Here is a 14968-nt window from a genome sequence, read left to right as displayed (position 1 = left end):
ATTACTGCCATCCTGAAAAATGTGCCTTGCTCCTGTCTGCCCTCATGTCAGTCCTCTGCTTGGAATGCTCCAAACCTTTATTTTGACCTTTCAAAATCCCACCCTAGAACCTATATGAAATATTTCTGTTTCCCTCATCACTAAGCCAGCAGTGCTCTCCACGTCCTACATTTCTTTAGTGTATATTGTTTCAGTTCCTTATAGAATATGTATCACCTGCTGATGTGATGTCACCTCCTTCATAAAAGATAAACTGTGAAGGTGGAAGGCACATCATCAGTGAAGAACAGGCTCTTAGGGTTTTACCGATTTTACTATAGCTCTGTGACCTTACCTTTGCCTCAGTCTATTCATGTCTAAAATGAGGAAAAAAAAAAAAAAAAATCCATCCTGTGGGCTTATTGTGAGGATGAAATGAGTTAGGACAGTGGAACATTTAGTTCACTGCAGAATGTATAGACAATTTCTGTGTATAACTAGCAGATTCAGAGTCGTTCAAAGAATTTCTTTTGCTTATGTATGTGCCGAGAAATATACCTTATTGATCATGTCTTGGTTCAGGTGGTTAGAATATAAATGGTGGATATTAGTGATGGCAATTAGAATGATTCGATACTTCCTTGTATACAGTAGTTTTCTCTGTTTGAAAAGTTGTGTGTGATCTAGTACTGATAATCATAACCAGTCCATGTGATTAGGGAGATAAATTCTATATTCTTTGTTACGAGGGATGGCATTTAGGGATTTTGAAGAAGGTGATATAGCATAACCTAGTTTCTTATGCTTCCATCACTTTTATTAAGAATTAGAAATGTCCTAAAATTTCATAACCCCTCTTTGATTCAATTTTTAATGTCTCCTTTCTGCCTTTTTCCTATTTTAAAAAGATGTAAGAAGAGTTTATTAATGGTGTTCAGATTGTTCAAAAACATAAAATTGTACTACTTTGTAATCTATACACAAACCAAAATAATTTAAATTTTAAGATGTTTAATTGTGTAAGGCACTTTATTAAACCAATATTCAGCCAAAATTCACTTGTTCATTGGAATTCAAGAATTTTTTCTGATACTCCAAAAAAAAAAAAAAAAAAAAAAAGATTGATGGGAATTAATCAGAACTGTTTCTAATAAAAGAAATGGCAAAAAGAGAGTTTAAGATCCTTTTGAAATGTCGACTTTGCTCATTAAAAAAGTCTGTCATTTTACCCTGTTACTAGAAAGTTAAACTCTTACAGCCCTTTGACCTTCTGAAGTCATCTCAGAATCTAATTCATTTCAATTGCTCTGAGTGTGGCTGTTCTAAAAAAATGACAGTTCACCGAATAGCAAGTTTCACTTTTATGTCTGACCAGCTCACAAAAATTTTTACAAGGTTGGATTCAAATATGACAATGGTATTCTAATACAGAACTGGATTCTTAGTTATTAATTTAATGAACATAAACTCAATTCTCTTATATTACAAAGTTCTTATGTGTAACAAGCTAGATTGTGGGAAAGGTGGTATTTTAGCTGCAGCTGAGACATGGGGGAAAGAAAGTCCTAGCTGAGTGAGAGACACAGGAATACATATAATTCAAACGAAATTGTGGAGAAGGAGAATAGACTTCGTAACAAATTGTCCTGTTTTCTGAAGCTCCAATGCCAGATTGAAGTTGCATTAAATGTCATGCCAAAAAGGGTGTTTTTTGTTACCAGGAGAAAAATTATTCAACCTGCTGTTACCAAAACAAGTCTGGGAACAGTGGCAAAATAGATACATTATTTAAAAAGCACATATTGAAGAATTCTAGGAAGGGTAGGCACTGGGCATGAACACAATTTCCTGTCTTCCTCTCCAAACCCTATAAACTTATTTAAATCCCGCTGGCCTTGCTCCCTTCATTCTCCTCATCCTAGAAAAGCTGCCTCTCTGTTCTAAAGTGAATCACTCCATAGCATCCTAAGTCTTTCGCATTTCCTCAGGATTCCTGTTCCTTCAAATTTGCATCTTTCAGATTGCCCTTCTACTAATGATTCCTTATTCTCAGCACCACCATCCAGGAAGTTTTTTTTCCACATTTTCATCCTTGACTTTGCTGTCTGCCTCCTCCTTGCCCTTCAACATCTAAATCTGAAGAGTTATCCACAGGCCACCTCATCCTGCCAATTCCACCTCACTGAGATGTCTTAGTGCTTTCATATCTTTTCATTCTTTCATTTATTCAATTCAAAATGATATCACCAGAAACTCACAGATAAATACAGAAAATAATTTTTTAACTGAGTGGTTAAAATAATAAAGGCTCAAATTAAGGTAGGGATAATGAAAAGGCAAAAGCTACAATGAAAATCACTTTGGAGGTAACGTGGACCAGATATGGCGATTTCTATACAAACAGAAATTTCTATTTCTATTACTGAAAGGGAATAATTAAAAATGATCTTAAGATTTTAGTCTGAGTGACTTAAAGATGTGAAATGATGTGGCCATCCAGTTTTGACAGGCGGTATGGCATCCATTTTTGGAATGCTGTGTTTGACATATTTATAGGGCAGCCATGAATAGATACATAGGAAGCATTCAGAATTTGGGATACAAATTTCAAAGGGAAGTTAGAGCTAAAAATAAAGATTCAGGCTTCATTGCCCAAAACCAAAAAAAATTAATCATTGTAGACATAGGCCTGAGAAACATAGTCCACTGAGAATGTAAAGAAAAGGAGAAGAGAGTTGTGTTAGCTTTTAAACAAAAGTAGAGAAAAGGAAGTCAGTGAAAGATGCTGAAAAAGGCTGGCCAGAGGAGTGGAGAAAAACAAAAAATAAGTTGCCATGTGCACATGGAGCAAAAGAAGGAAGGGCTTGTTGTAAAGTGACAGAATTTTGATCATGACTTTTCATCTAGAAACACTTCCTGATGTTTTTCCTTTCTGAGTTCATATATTGACCTAGATGAATATTCTAAAGATACAGGATGTCAGCATGGCAAAACAAAAGCTTTTTTATTTTTATTTTTTAGCATCATCTCTCAAGAATCATGAAAATCACGAATTCATTATTAAAACTCTACTTGTGGATCATCTGGGAGTTGCACATAATGGCCATACGATCATATTATCCCTCCTATTTTTACATAAAAGAGCATAAAATGCTAGGGAGTTTGTATCCAGACTCGCATATAATTTTGCAAAAATGATAGACTTTAAAAATTTTATGAAGGGTATATAACAGAACACAATATTCTTCTACTCAGTTATGCATCTGTTGAAGGAAAAAATGTTGCCTTTAAAAAATATAAAGTTCTTGACATTTATGTTTGACTATTGAGCTTGGCTGACTCTGGAAATATTACATTCTTATTTCCTAAAATTACAAATTGCTGATTAAAAAAAATCACTTTATTGAGGTATGATTGTGTCACGGTACAGGGCAGGCTTCCCCCAAATATCCCATGATAACATATTGATGATTTTGAATTAAAGTTACTTAAGAAACAGCCAGTGCACGAAGAATACTCTGACCTCTCTGACTCTCTGTCCTGGAAGCAGGAGATAAATCTCCCGTGTGAAACGTGACCTTGAGGCTAATGAGAGAGACGTCCTTATCCCCAGCTAGGGAATTCAAGGCCGAGAAACATGTGTAAACAAAGAGTATTATTTTTCACTAATTCACTACCCAAGCCCAAACTTTGCTTAGACTCCTCATTAATGAGCACCCAAATCTAAGTTTCTTTGTCCTGTCAGTTCTTCACACATTTATTGTTTCTTTGCCTAAAAAGCATAAAAAGCTGCCTTCTTCGCTCATTTTATCTGAGCATCATTTATGATCTCCTGTGTGCATGTATTAAATTGGTTTTTCTCCTGTTATTCTGGTCAATTTTATTATTAGTCCAGCCATAAGAATTCAAGAGTGATAGAGGGGGGAATTTCCCTCTCCCTGACAACTGGTATGTATAAAAACCTGTACACATTTAATGTATACAGCTTGATGAGTTTGGAGATAAGTATACACCCATGAAACCGTCACTATAAGTAAGACCATATACTTATTTGTCACCTACAAAATTTTCTTTCTGCCCCTTATTTATTTTTATTAAACATTTTAAAAAAATATTTTGTCTTTTGTGTTAATTTTCAAAATTAAAATGCGAAATTCTGAACTCTGAAGATATATTCCAAACAGCAACAACAAATTGACCTTACTTAATTTTTTTAATTTCTTTTATTTTTAGAAAGAGAATATAACAGAGTAATAACAATGGCAACATAATAATCCATGCTAGTAATTGATTTTCCATTTTGCTTATCAAAAGTATCTGCTTTTTACAATTATTGTAACTATCATTATGAACAGGCATTGATCTGCTTCTGCTAGGATGCTGTTTTTCCCTTGCTGCATTCTTCTCTGTGGTAACAGAGTGTAGGGGAAAAACGCAGGGCTGTGGATGAGATTCGCCTATTGCCAGAAGCAATTTGAAATTGGCTAGGCAGAAGCAGACCTATTTTTTTTTTTTTTGTCCGTCTTTTCTGATCCAGAAAATGTTTGCATTAACTCTCATTCCCAGCTGGAAGCACTACTTTATTATGACTCAATGGATCAATATCCACTGAGAACCATGAACTATGATAGGTGGCCTGACAATTGTATGAAAGACCTCATTGGTCTGAGTGGAAATGAGGTTGCTTTGTGAGACTTTCTTTTTATCAAAAAGGACAATTCAGAACTTTCCATTATACATTACAAATAGAAATAGGATGGAGATAAACAGAGCAAAATGATGTGTTTTTTTCCTCTTCTGTCTGCACTTCCTACCTTTCGCATCCTGACAGGCTCGGTCATGCTCCCTCAAAATAAGACGACTTTTATCTTGGGTGAAGCCAGGGAAATATTTGCCTACTCTTTCTCATACAGGATAATGACTGGTGTATAATTTTAGAAGGTATTTATTTCTTGGTTTAGGAGAGACAGTGACAAAATTACAAGTGCATGACCACAGGTTAAAATCAGATTAATAAATAAAAGTATCTTGATTGGAAAAATCACCCAGCAGTGATTTGTTACATTTGTATCTATTTGTACTCTTCACTATTTTAGCATAATGTAATATCCCCAAATCAAATATATTGAAACTTGATTTGTTTTATATAATGAGGCAAAAATATCATTTAAAACACAGGTAATAATTGAGGATAATTAAAAAAAACCTAAATGTATGTCAATCGCTGGCAAAATTAATGGTAATGTATTACAATTTTGATATAAACCACATAAGAGGATATTTTGTTCTCTATATATTTAATAAAATCATAACCTTTGGGTGCTCCTCAATTTGTACATAGGCCAGGAGCCAGATGGAGCTGGCTAGGATGCTTGGATGTTGGAGGAGGCAATTCATTTGTGTAGCAAAAGGGTCTGCAATCGAAAGCATTTCTAGAATTGAATGTGTGCACAGGAGAATATTGTACCTGCTGGCTTCAGACACTAAATTCCATTTGTATCCCACTCCATTATGCTATCGTAGAACATTATATCTATTAAAGACTGTAGATTGTGTGTGTGTGTCTATATATAGTATATTTCTTATTTCTGTCTCGTTAGTACCAAAAATCATTGTGATGCCCAATGAGTGTTGAGAGATTCTGCTCTAGAGTGCTAACATGACTATATCAATGCTGCACACCTGGTAGAATATTTTTGAATCAAATAGATGTATTGATTCTGGTTGACTACCTATATACGCACGTGCAAACAGCATTGCTTTTGACAGTTCACATATCGTTTTATGAAATCATATTTTATATACAGTGCATAATCAGCAGCTTTTGGGATGTGAGGCACACAAACAAAGTACTCATAAAGGTACTACAGAGCATTAGTCGTTCAGATCTGATATATTGGGTAATCTGATGTACTCAGGCCAGTTTCAAACCTCTGAGTCTGCAGGTTATGTTAGTAGTTGAGGAATAACATGGAAACAGTGCACATTTTTCAGTGTTGTCAAAACTTGAGCAGCTGTGAGCATTGTTTTAAGGTGGGGGAGACCCTATTTGCTCTTCAGTCCAGAGACTATTTCCCATATGTGCCCCCATATCAGATCAACTCAAGTCCCCTAGCCTTTGCTAAGTAAAGTAGCTTCCCTTTGTTGTGTTAGTCTCTTCCAGGTGAATGCCCAGACAGTCTGATTTCTCAATCTTTCCTCGACTCCTTTCCAAAATGGCAGTTGGCTTATGAGGAACTCAGATGATGCCACACATGGATGGGTGGGGGCCTCCTGTGGCGCATGTTGGTTGTTGTACTGGTGTCCACAACAATATCACTGGTTGGATCTTTGTGTCCCAGGTCAGTGGTATCTGCTGAGTGTGGTTAGGGTGATCCTAACCCTGGATTTTTGTTGCCATGCACTGCCCAAACTGGCCAATGTTACTGCTGTGTTGGCAGAGGCCATCACCTTTGCTGGCTGGGCCCCATGGCACTTCTCGTTGCTATTCAGATTCTCTGACATTGGCTATGACATCCTTTAGGTTAATAGATAGAGCAGAGGTGCCGTAGTCTTGGGTACTATCACCGCCATGAAGCATCCCTCTGGTTAGCTTCTAGTCAGACCCTCATTCACTTCTACACATTGTTGTTGTTGTAGTTCTTTTTTTTAAATTGAAGTTTATTGGGGTGACAATGGTTTAAAAAGTTACATAGACTTCAGGTGTACAATTCTGTAATACATCATCTATATATCACATAGTGTGTTCACCACCCAGAGTCAGTTCTCCTTCCATCACCATATATTTGATCCCCTTTACCCTCATCTACCACCTCCCTCCCCTCTTACCCTCTGGTAACCACTAAACTATTGTCTGTGTCTATGAGTTTTTGTTTCTCATTTGTTTGTCTTGTGCCTTTGTTGCTTTCCATTCTATATCTCACATATCAGTGAAATCTTGCGGTTCTTTACTTTTTCTGTCTGACTTACTTTGCTTAGCATAATAATCTCAAGATGCATCTATGTTGTTGCAAATGGCACTATTTCATCTTTTCTTATGGCAGAATAGTGTTCCATTGTGTATATATACCACATCTTTAGCCAATCATCTATCGTTTTTTTTCTCTACTTCTCTTAGAATCTGTGTGTAGAATGGTTCCTGGGGAACATGATTTCATTAGGTAGAAAAATGAAAAACATAAGGTTCTAATAAAAAATATGTCAAAGAAAAATTGCACTGGATTGAGTTAAACATACAGGAAAGATTTAATTCAAGACTGTAGCAACGGGGGTCAAGACTCTTACAACTGGGGAGAGAGACGGAACTCAACTCTGTTGCAACAAAAGGTGAGAGAGTTTGTAAGCCCTGGACTGAGCTAGTGAGAAATTAGTGGAGAACATTGAGGGGGACGTTGGTCAGTGTGATCAGGCCATTTGTGTTTGCTAATTGGTGCTGATGGAAGTTAGCCTACTCGCCTACAGAGACAGGGAGATAGGGGCGCTATCTTTCTTCTTGATTACATTTCAAAGGGATGACCCTCAGGTCCTTGGGAAAAACATCCTGGGATTATAAAGCTGGAAAGAGGCTTAGTATAGATTTACATCTCGAGGGGCTGAGAAATAATTTACAGTTACAAGTTTCCTAAATTAAATGCTCTTAGAAAAGGGAGGTCAGAGACCTGTGGTCAGGAAGAAATCTGTCTAAAATTTAGTTAAACTGAGGAATGTTAAGGCCGTTTTGGTCACAAGCATCACTAATCATTTTTATCATTGCCTGGGAAATATATATATATATATATATATATATATATATATATATATATATATATTTTTTTTTTTTACAATGAAATAACACTTAAAATGTAATAAATCATGGAATTAAATAAAGTATGTGTATTCAAGACCAAATTCAACAAATAGCTAAGCTTAGAGGTAAACATACCTCATTAATTGGGAACATGATGCTGTATTATGCTAACATTTTTACAAATTGGGAAAATAGTAAATGATTTAATAATTTAAATGATTAAATAAAATGTTAAATGATTAATCAAATGCTTTGGATTGGTTTTGCGCTTCTTACCGTTTTGATCTACCATGCCCTAGTATGCTGGCTTTTTCAATCATTATGTGTAAATAATGTCTGTTGGGTACAAGAGAGTGACTTTGGTTTGTTGACCCAAAAGAAGTGATACGAAGACATTTGACTCAAGACAGCTTATCATCTCTGTCTGGCTGGGGAAGATTAAAAAAAAAAAAAAAGGTAGGGAAGCAAAAAATGATTTTTCACCCTCTGGGATATTGTCAGTATGCTCTTTCTGATGCATGATGTCATTTACTGAAATGACCTGCCTCACTGTAATAGATCTAAATCGAAACTTTTAGAAAAGTATTACAATGGGCTTAGAAAGCAAAACATAGGTAAGTCCTGATTATCCTCTGAATCTGTAGATATCATTTGCTAAAAGTCATTTTTCAAAACTATGCATTTGAATGAAATAAAACTTAACTGTGGTGAAAAAAAATTAAGGCACAGAATTTGGTGCTTTTGTAATTTCGTTCTAGCTTTGTAGAGGAAATTTGGTTGTCACAGAATTTGCAAATCAAATATACAAATCAAAATGCCTCAAAAAAGAAAAAGATGTAAATATTTACTTTTCAACCCACTGACTTACGGAATATTTCAGAAGTGTTTGATCTGGCAGTACAAGAAGCAGGACTGAAAGTCAATCTGCCAGTTTGCTGTGAGGGAAAATTGATCAATAGCAGAGAAGTAAAACCTAAGAGAACTGCGTCAGGTATTATTAATTTAGGACCTTTCTGGGGAAATGAAGTGAAAAGCATCTCTCTTTTTCATTGCATATATATAAAAAAAATCCAAAAACAAAGCAATAAATACATGTAGGAAATATAGTTTACAAGTCATTGAACTGTGTAACTTTGAGGCAGTTGGTAGTCAGTGTGTGTGTGTGTGTGTGTGTGTGTGTGTGTGTGTGTGTGTGCCAAGTGCTGAAGCATTCTGTGTGACAACCGCATTGAAAATACCGTGCTGCAAAGAAAAGTGTCCTGTGTTTTTATTTAGTTCGGCTTCAGTTCCAGCTTTGCCACTTATTTGGTGTTTGAATTTATACAGTCTTATTTTACCTATATGGCTCCACATTTGTTTCATTCCTTTACACAGTAAATATTCGTTAATCACCTACTATGTGTCAGGCAATGTGCTAGACACTCTGGATCTACTAATGAACAAAGTCCTCAAAGAATCCTGGCCTCATGGAGCTTCCATTCTAATAGCGTACAATACAGGATGAGCCATACATACAATAAATAAGAAAATTATATGCTATATATAAAGATGTCAATTTCGGTCCCAAAATGCAAAAGTGGTATATAGGAAGACAAATGAGTAAGAGTGCTGGGTGGAAGGAATTTTAAATAGGGGAGATCAGGAGATACAAGCCTCTAGGGGAGGGATCAGATTTGAGCAAAGACTTGAAGGTGGGAAGCATGTTAGACCAGTGGATCTCAGAGAAGAGCATCCCAGGCAGAAAGTATGGCTTCACAAAGCATGGGATGGGAATAGCTGCAGTTTGCTCCAGGAACCGCAAGGAGGCTATTGTTGATGGTGAGGAAAGAGCTGTCATGAAGAAGATAGGAGGTCAGACTTGGGGTGGGTGTGGTGTAGGGGGAGCAGGTCAGGGAGGACTCTGTAGGCCACATAGTAACGACTTTTTCTTATACTAGGTGTAAAATTGAGAGTGACTGCTGCGTTTCAAGCACAGGAATGATATTTTAACCTGTTGAGTGGAGACTAGAGACTTAATGAGCAAAGATAGAAGCAGGGAGACATGTTAGGTGGCTATGGCAAGAATCCAGGCTAGAATAATTTTGCTCGAACCAAAAGAGTACCTGGTGAAGGTAGAGAAATAGTCTGATTCTGGAGAAGTGAGTGGCACCAACAGTATTTTCTGTTAGTTTGGTAGTGTGGTGAGAAAGACAGGAGTCAAGCATAACTTCATTTTTTTTTTTTTTTCTCCCTGAGAAACTGGAAGAATGGAATTGTCATGAAGTGGGTTGGGGAAGGATGTGACTAGAGTGTGCTTTGGGGGATGAATGGGAGTTTGGGTTGGAAAACGGTTAAAGATATTAAGTAGGGAGTTGAATATATACGTGGAGTTCAGGGAAAAGGTGGGAAATAGAAATTGGGGAATTATTGGCACATAGATGATATTTAAATTCATGAGGTTGGGAGGTCACCCTATTCTAAATGTACATAGAGAAGAAGCAGGGCAAAGGACTGAGCCCAACCCTAAGAGATGGTAAGAGATGAAAGGGAGAACCAGCAAGGGAGACTGAACAGCAACCATTAAGCTAGGAAGAAAATTAAGAGCACGAGTTTTTGTGGAAGGTAAGTGAACAAAGTATATCCAGGCATTGGGAATAGTCAAAAGTATCAAATGTCACTGATTGGAAGACTGAAGTCTGACCATTCGGTTTAGTAACATGACATTCTTTGGTCATCTTGATGAGAGCATTTCAGTTGAGTGGTACGGAGTGAAAGTCTAATTGGAGTTGGCCTAAGAGAGAATGAAATGAGAAAATTTGCAAAGAGTCAGTATGGACATCTCATTTGAAGAATGTTAATATAAAAAGCGGAAAAAATAGAGTGGAGTCAAAAGAAGCTTTTTTTTTTTTTAATGGGAAACATAACAGGATGCTTGCACATCGATGGGAATGATCTATTAAAGAGGAAAAAAAATGACGAAGCAGGAGAGAGAGGGGAGTTGCCCATGCAGTGGTCCTGAGTAGATTCAGCACAAGTGGAAGGGACTCATGGGATGGGAAAGCATGGGGATACCCTGCAGGCACAGCTGGACTCAGGGGTGCTGACCACGCCATCTGAACTTGGTCTCACTTCATCTCTCAACTTGGCCTCCCTCTGTGTTGGCTTCACTCAGGAATCTCATCACAATAATAATTCCTCCAGCTTGATGCCAAATCCGTCTTTTCAGCATTCACAGCAGAAAAGAGGGCTTCTTCTCCAATTGTCCCAACAAAATCTTGGCATTGCCCCCACTGGCTTGGCTCAGGTGACCTGCTCATCCCTGTAACAATTACTGTGACCAGGGGTGGCAATGCCGGGATTCAGGAATGTACCTGAGAAAAAAAAAACACAATGCATGCACTATCAATAAAGTCCTGTTTTCTTCCTGCAAAAAACAAAAAACAAAAACAAAAACAAAAAACTATGCTGGTGAAAAAACAAAGCAGTTAAAGCGTTCTAAACGGTGCATGGGAACAGCACAGGCAATTTCAGGGAACCAAACATATTGGTACAATGTTCTTTCCGTTTCCTTACATTACTGTAATTCAAAGTGATCTGAGGGCAACCTTAGGCTCTTGGGGAAATCTAGATGAAATCACATGTGAAAAAAAAAAGTAATTATCTTAGAGGGAAACTTTTCTATGACAATTTTAATTAAGCCAATTGTTTTCTAGAAATGTAGATGCCTTAATGGTGGTTCAGATTGTTATTCCACCATGTTCACTTGTGTTTTGTGGTCTTGAACATCTGTATTCTTTTAGACTTTAAATTGTGAGACAGAAGTAAGACTCCTCCTTTCTGTGTAGTTCCTCCCTTTACAAAGTTAACTCATCTTCACTATGACCACTAGGAGCAGATGTCATGCCATTTTAATGGGGGATAAGAGGTGATCCTTTTCTATATTTTAAGGCTGCAACCAAGAGCATTTTTTTTCTTCAATTGTTCTTTTCACTTTCCTGAAATTGTACCATGTGCCTCCATGACCAGAACTAAATTTTGGTGATATCTAGCAGACAAGTTATATGGTTCTTAAATATAATTCAGCCAACCAGTTATTTATATTTAAATAACACTGAATAAATTATTTGGATATATTCTTGGGGTAAAATAGTCCACTGCAGGGTAATGATAATTGTGTGATTATTTCAGGGGTAAGTAATCAAAAAGGAGATGATTTTTAAAATGAGATCCTTACACAGATTTAAATTGTTTTAAAAGTAAGTGATTTCTCGTCTGCACTAAAATGATTTATATAATATTGGGAAATTTTAATTTGCATAATATTGGGGAATTTACTTAGCCTCTGTATATGTTTTTAAAGCTTTTGTTTGAAAAGAAGAGATGTTAAAACATCTTTCATCCCACTAGATAATTTTAAATGTTAATACAGCGCATAAAATTTCTAGTAGAATGCTTAGCATACAACAGGCACTGGATAATTTTCAGTTTACTCTTCTTTCCTGACAATTCATAACAACATATACTAAAGAAGCAAGTTCCTTAGGAATCAGGTGTTTAAAAGTGGTAGGCAACAGACACAAGAGATGCTTTGTTTTGTGGCCACTCAGTAATTAAACTGTATCAAAGCTCAACTTTACTGTGATCCTAACTCTTTGTTTGGAGTTGGTAGCAAATTGTTTTCCAAAGTAAAAAGTAACAACTATCATATACTCACATGCTTGCTCATAGTGACACTGCAATACTTAATTGAGAAGTCTCATCAATGGGGAGAGGTTTTATCTGTAAGTGTGAGTTTTCAGGCCATTATATGCAGATTCAAGAAATATTTCTGGTTGAAAAGATGTATAATACTTTATTGTGTCAGCTCCCAGTAATGGAATAGGAAGAGGAAGATGATGTGGGGAAGAAAATGAATGGAGAAGCAAGATTCCTTTTTTTGTTTTGTGGAATAATGTCGATAACCAAGGAAAAAGATGGTCTTTGGTCTCACAGGTATTGGTCTACCACAATGTTGAATATATCAGCATGTTAAACGCACAATTAAGGATGAATAATCCTTGACCAGCTGAAAGGTTTGGTTAACAAATAAAATATAGAATGCTTCATTTTATTTTATAGTAATTCAGAGTTCACAATTTGTTGGAGTTAGCCTCATTTTCGCCATTAAAAATGTAACTATGACAGAAGTATGTCTGCAGAAGGCAAGGTGGTTTGGCGGTAGCCATGCAGCTGGTGTTGTCTAAGCTAAGTCACATTTTTGTGTTACGTCACTATTGTCTCTACCTGTCATCATAGGCTGGCACTACCAAATGTGCCAAGTTCTATATATGGATCTCTATCTCTATATGTTTGCTTTTTCCATATTATTATTCGACGTTTGTTTTAAAATTAGAAGGAGACTAACACACCATCACACACTTACACCATATGCGTCTATAGAGTAGAACAGCTTAAAACCAAGTAGGGATCTCGGGATTCCCTGCAGCCAACTTATCCTGCAGAAGTCCCTTGGTATAAAACCTGGGAACATCCGAATTTCCATTGCTTTATTGGTATACTTCCTTAATGATAGAGCATAATTTGCATATCAGTTGTACCTTTCACCGCAGGTGAGAAATTGAAATGTTCAAGGTCAATTAATTGTGAGCGGTGCAAGTTGGTTAGTGCAGCTGTACCAGTGAGTGATGCTGGGAGAGGATGCGGTCAGTGAGAGGCTTCTCTTTCTCCTGATGAGAATTGATGATCCTATTTTAACTCACTAGAATCACCCCGATCCTGTTTTCCTCACTGTGCGTCTCTCATGTGTTCACTTTTTAAATACTGGTCCGTAAAGGAGTGTCACAATGCCAGAGAAATATTATGAAATTCTGTATTTAAAGATGTATCCTCATTCTTATTAATGGTGGACCATTAAAATTAACTAGAAAGAGGAAGAAGCAACGTAATCAGCATTTTCTCAGAGATAAGTTGATACAGATAAAATTCCAAATGTAGAGATGTCAGGTTAAGATGATGGCTGGCTGAGGGCACATTCTTCATTCTTTTCCAACTTTCCTATGTGAAAATGTGATTAAAAATACTGAGAGAGGTGCAGTTGCAGCAGTAAGAGGACCAAGGGTGCTTGGTTAATATCAGGCCCCAGAAGACTTCCAACTTCTAAATTTTTGATTAGCTAGGACAGTGGGGAGAAATATTTATCCATTCACCACCGCTACCATGCGCCCATCAATCCGAATCGCCCTAGAGTCAGGTACCAGACAACTCGGGACAACCCTATGCCCCAGAACCCCTTCAAGTTAGCCAGTGCGCAGGAGCCCACAAAACCCACCTATCCCCACCCCACTTGCCATGCATACATTGCCTGTCCTTAAAAGCTCCTTTCCGTGGGTGCACGTCTCTCTATGGACCTGACTGACAGCCTTCTCTTTTTCTGAGCTATAAGTGGCAAAAAGTCCTGCCTTTCCTTTATCAGAGTGTCCTCGTCTCATGCCTGTCCACAAAAGAATTTTTAAACCTATAGAACAGTTGTTAACACAGCTGTTCCCCTTTAGATCTCACAAGGGTTGTGCTACACCATAACAGCAAACATCTATTGGGCATCTTTGTTGTTGAGCCTGTACTCGAGGTTTTATGAAACAGGGCACAGATGTCAAGAATAATGCTTGAATAAAAGCTCTATATAAATTAATGGTAATCTCTAACTAAAAGTCATACCTTATCAGAGCCTCAAGGTGGATGGCAAAAGGAGGAGGGAAAGAAAACATGTATTAATAGTCTTATTGGGGTGTTATATTAGATGGTGCATTTTAATAGTATTGAATATTAGATAACTATGGTTTCAAAAATTTGTCAAACTCTATTTCATGATGTTCACAATGATTATATATTACTTTATGCAATCATCAATGTCAGTATTACTTAAATAAATTCCCCAAATAAAGTATTATATTAAACGGGACCGATGAAACTTCTTAACAAGACATATTGTAGTCACATCTATAGTTTTCTGGTGTGCATCAGATGAAACAAAACAATAAATTTTGTTTGATCCATACTTTCTTGAATATACAACAAACTCCTATTTTTCACTTCTGAGTGCTTAAACACAATTTGTTCTGTGATCTTTTCCATGATTTTTCCCTATCCTTTCCCTGTCCCACCCCATCATCCTCTCTCTTTCCAGTTAGGATAGAACCAGTGGTTCATTGGTAAACTGGCTGGGGT

At 36.9% G+C, this 14968-nt stretch overlaps 1 protein-coding gene across 2 annotated transcripts in view; it reads left to right on the top strand.

The window, feature by feature from the left end:
• The window catches only part of CNTNAP4 (contactin associated protein family member 4), a 238124-nt gene that overhangs the window by 61760 nt on the left and 161396 nt on the right, over positions 1–14968 (top strand). The gene's annotated exons all lie outside the window — the stretch shown is intronic.

Source organism: Rhinolophus sinicus, linkage group LG11, assembly GCF_036562045.2.
Source record: "Rhinolophus sinicus isolate RSC01 linkage group LG11, ASM3656204v1, whole genome shotgun sequence".
In the NCBI taxonomy this organism is placed as follows: Eukaryota; Metazoa; Chordata; class Mammalia; order Chiroptera; family Rhinolophidae; genus Rhinolophus; species Rhinolophus sinicus.
Note: the sequence above shows the minus strand (reverse complement) of the source record. Positions and strands in the feature narration are given on the sequence as shown.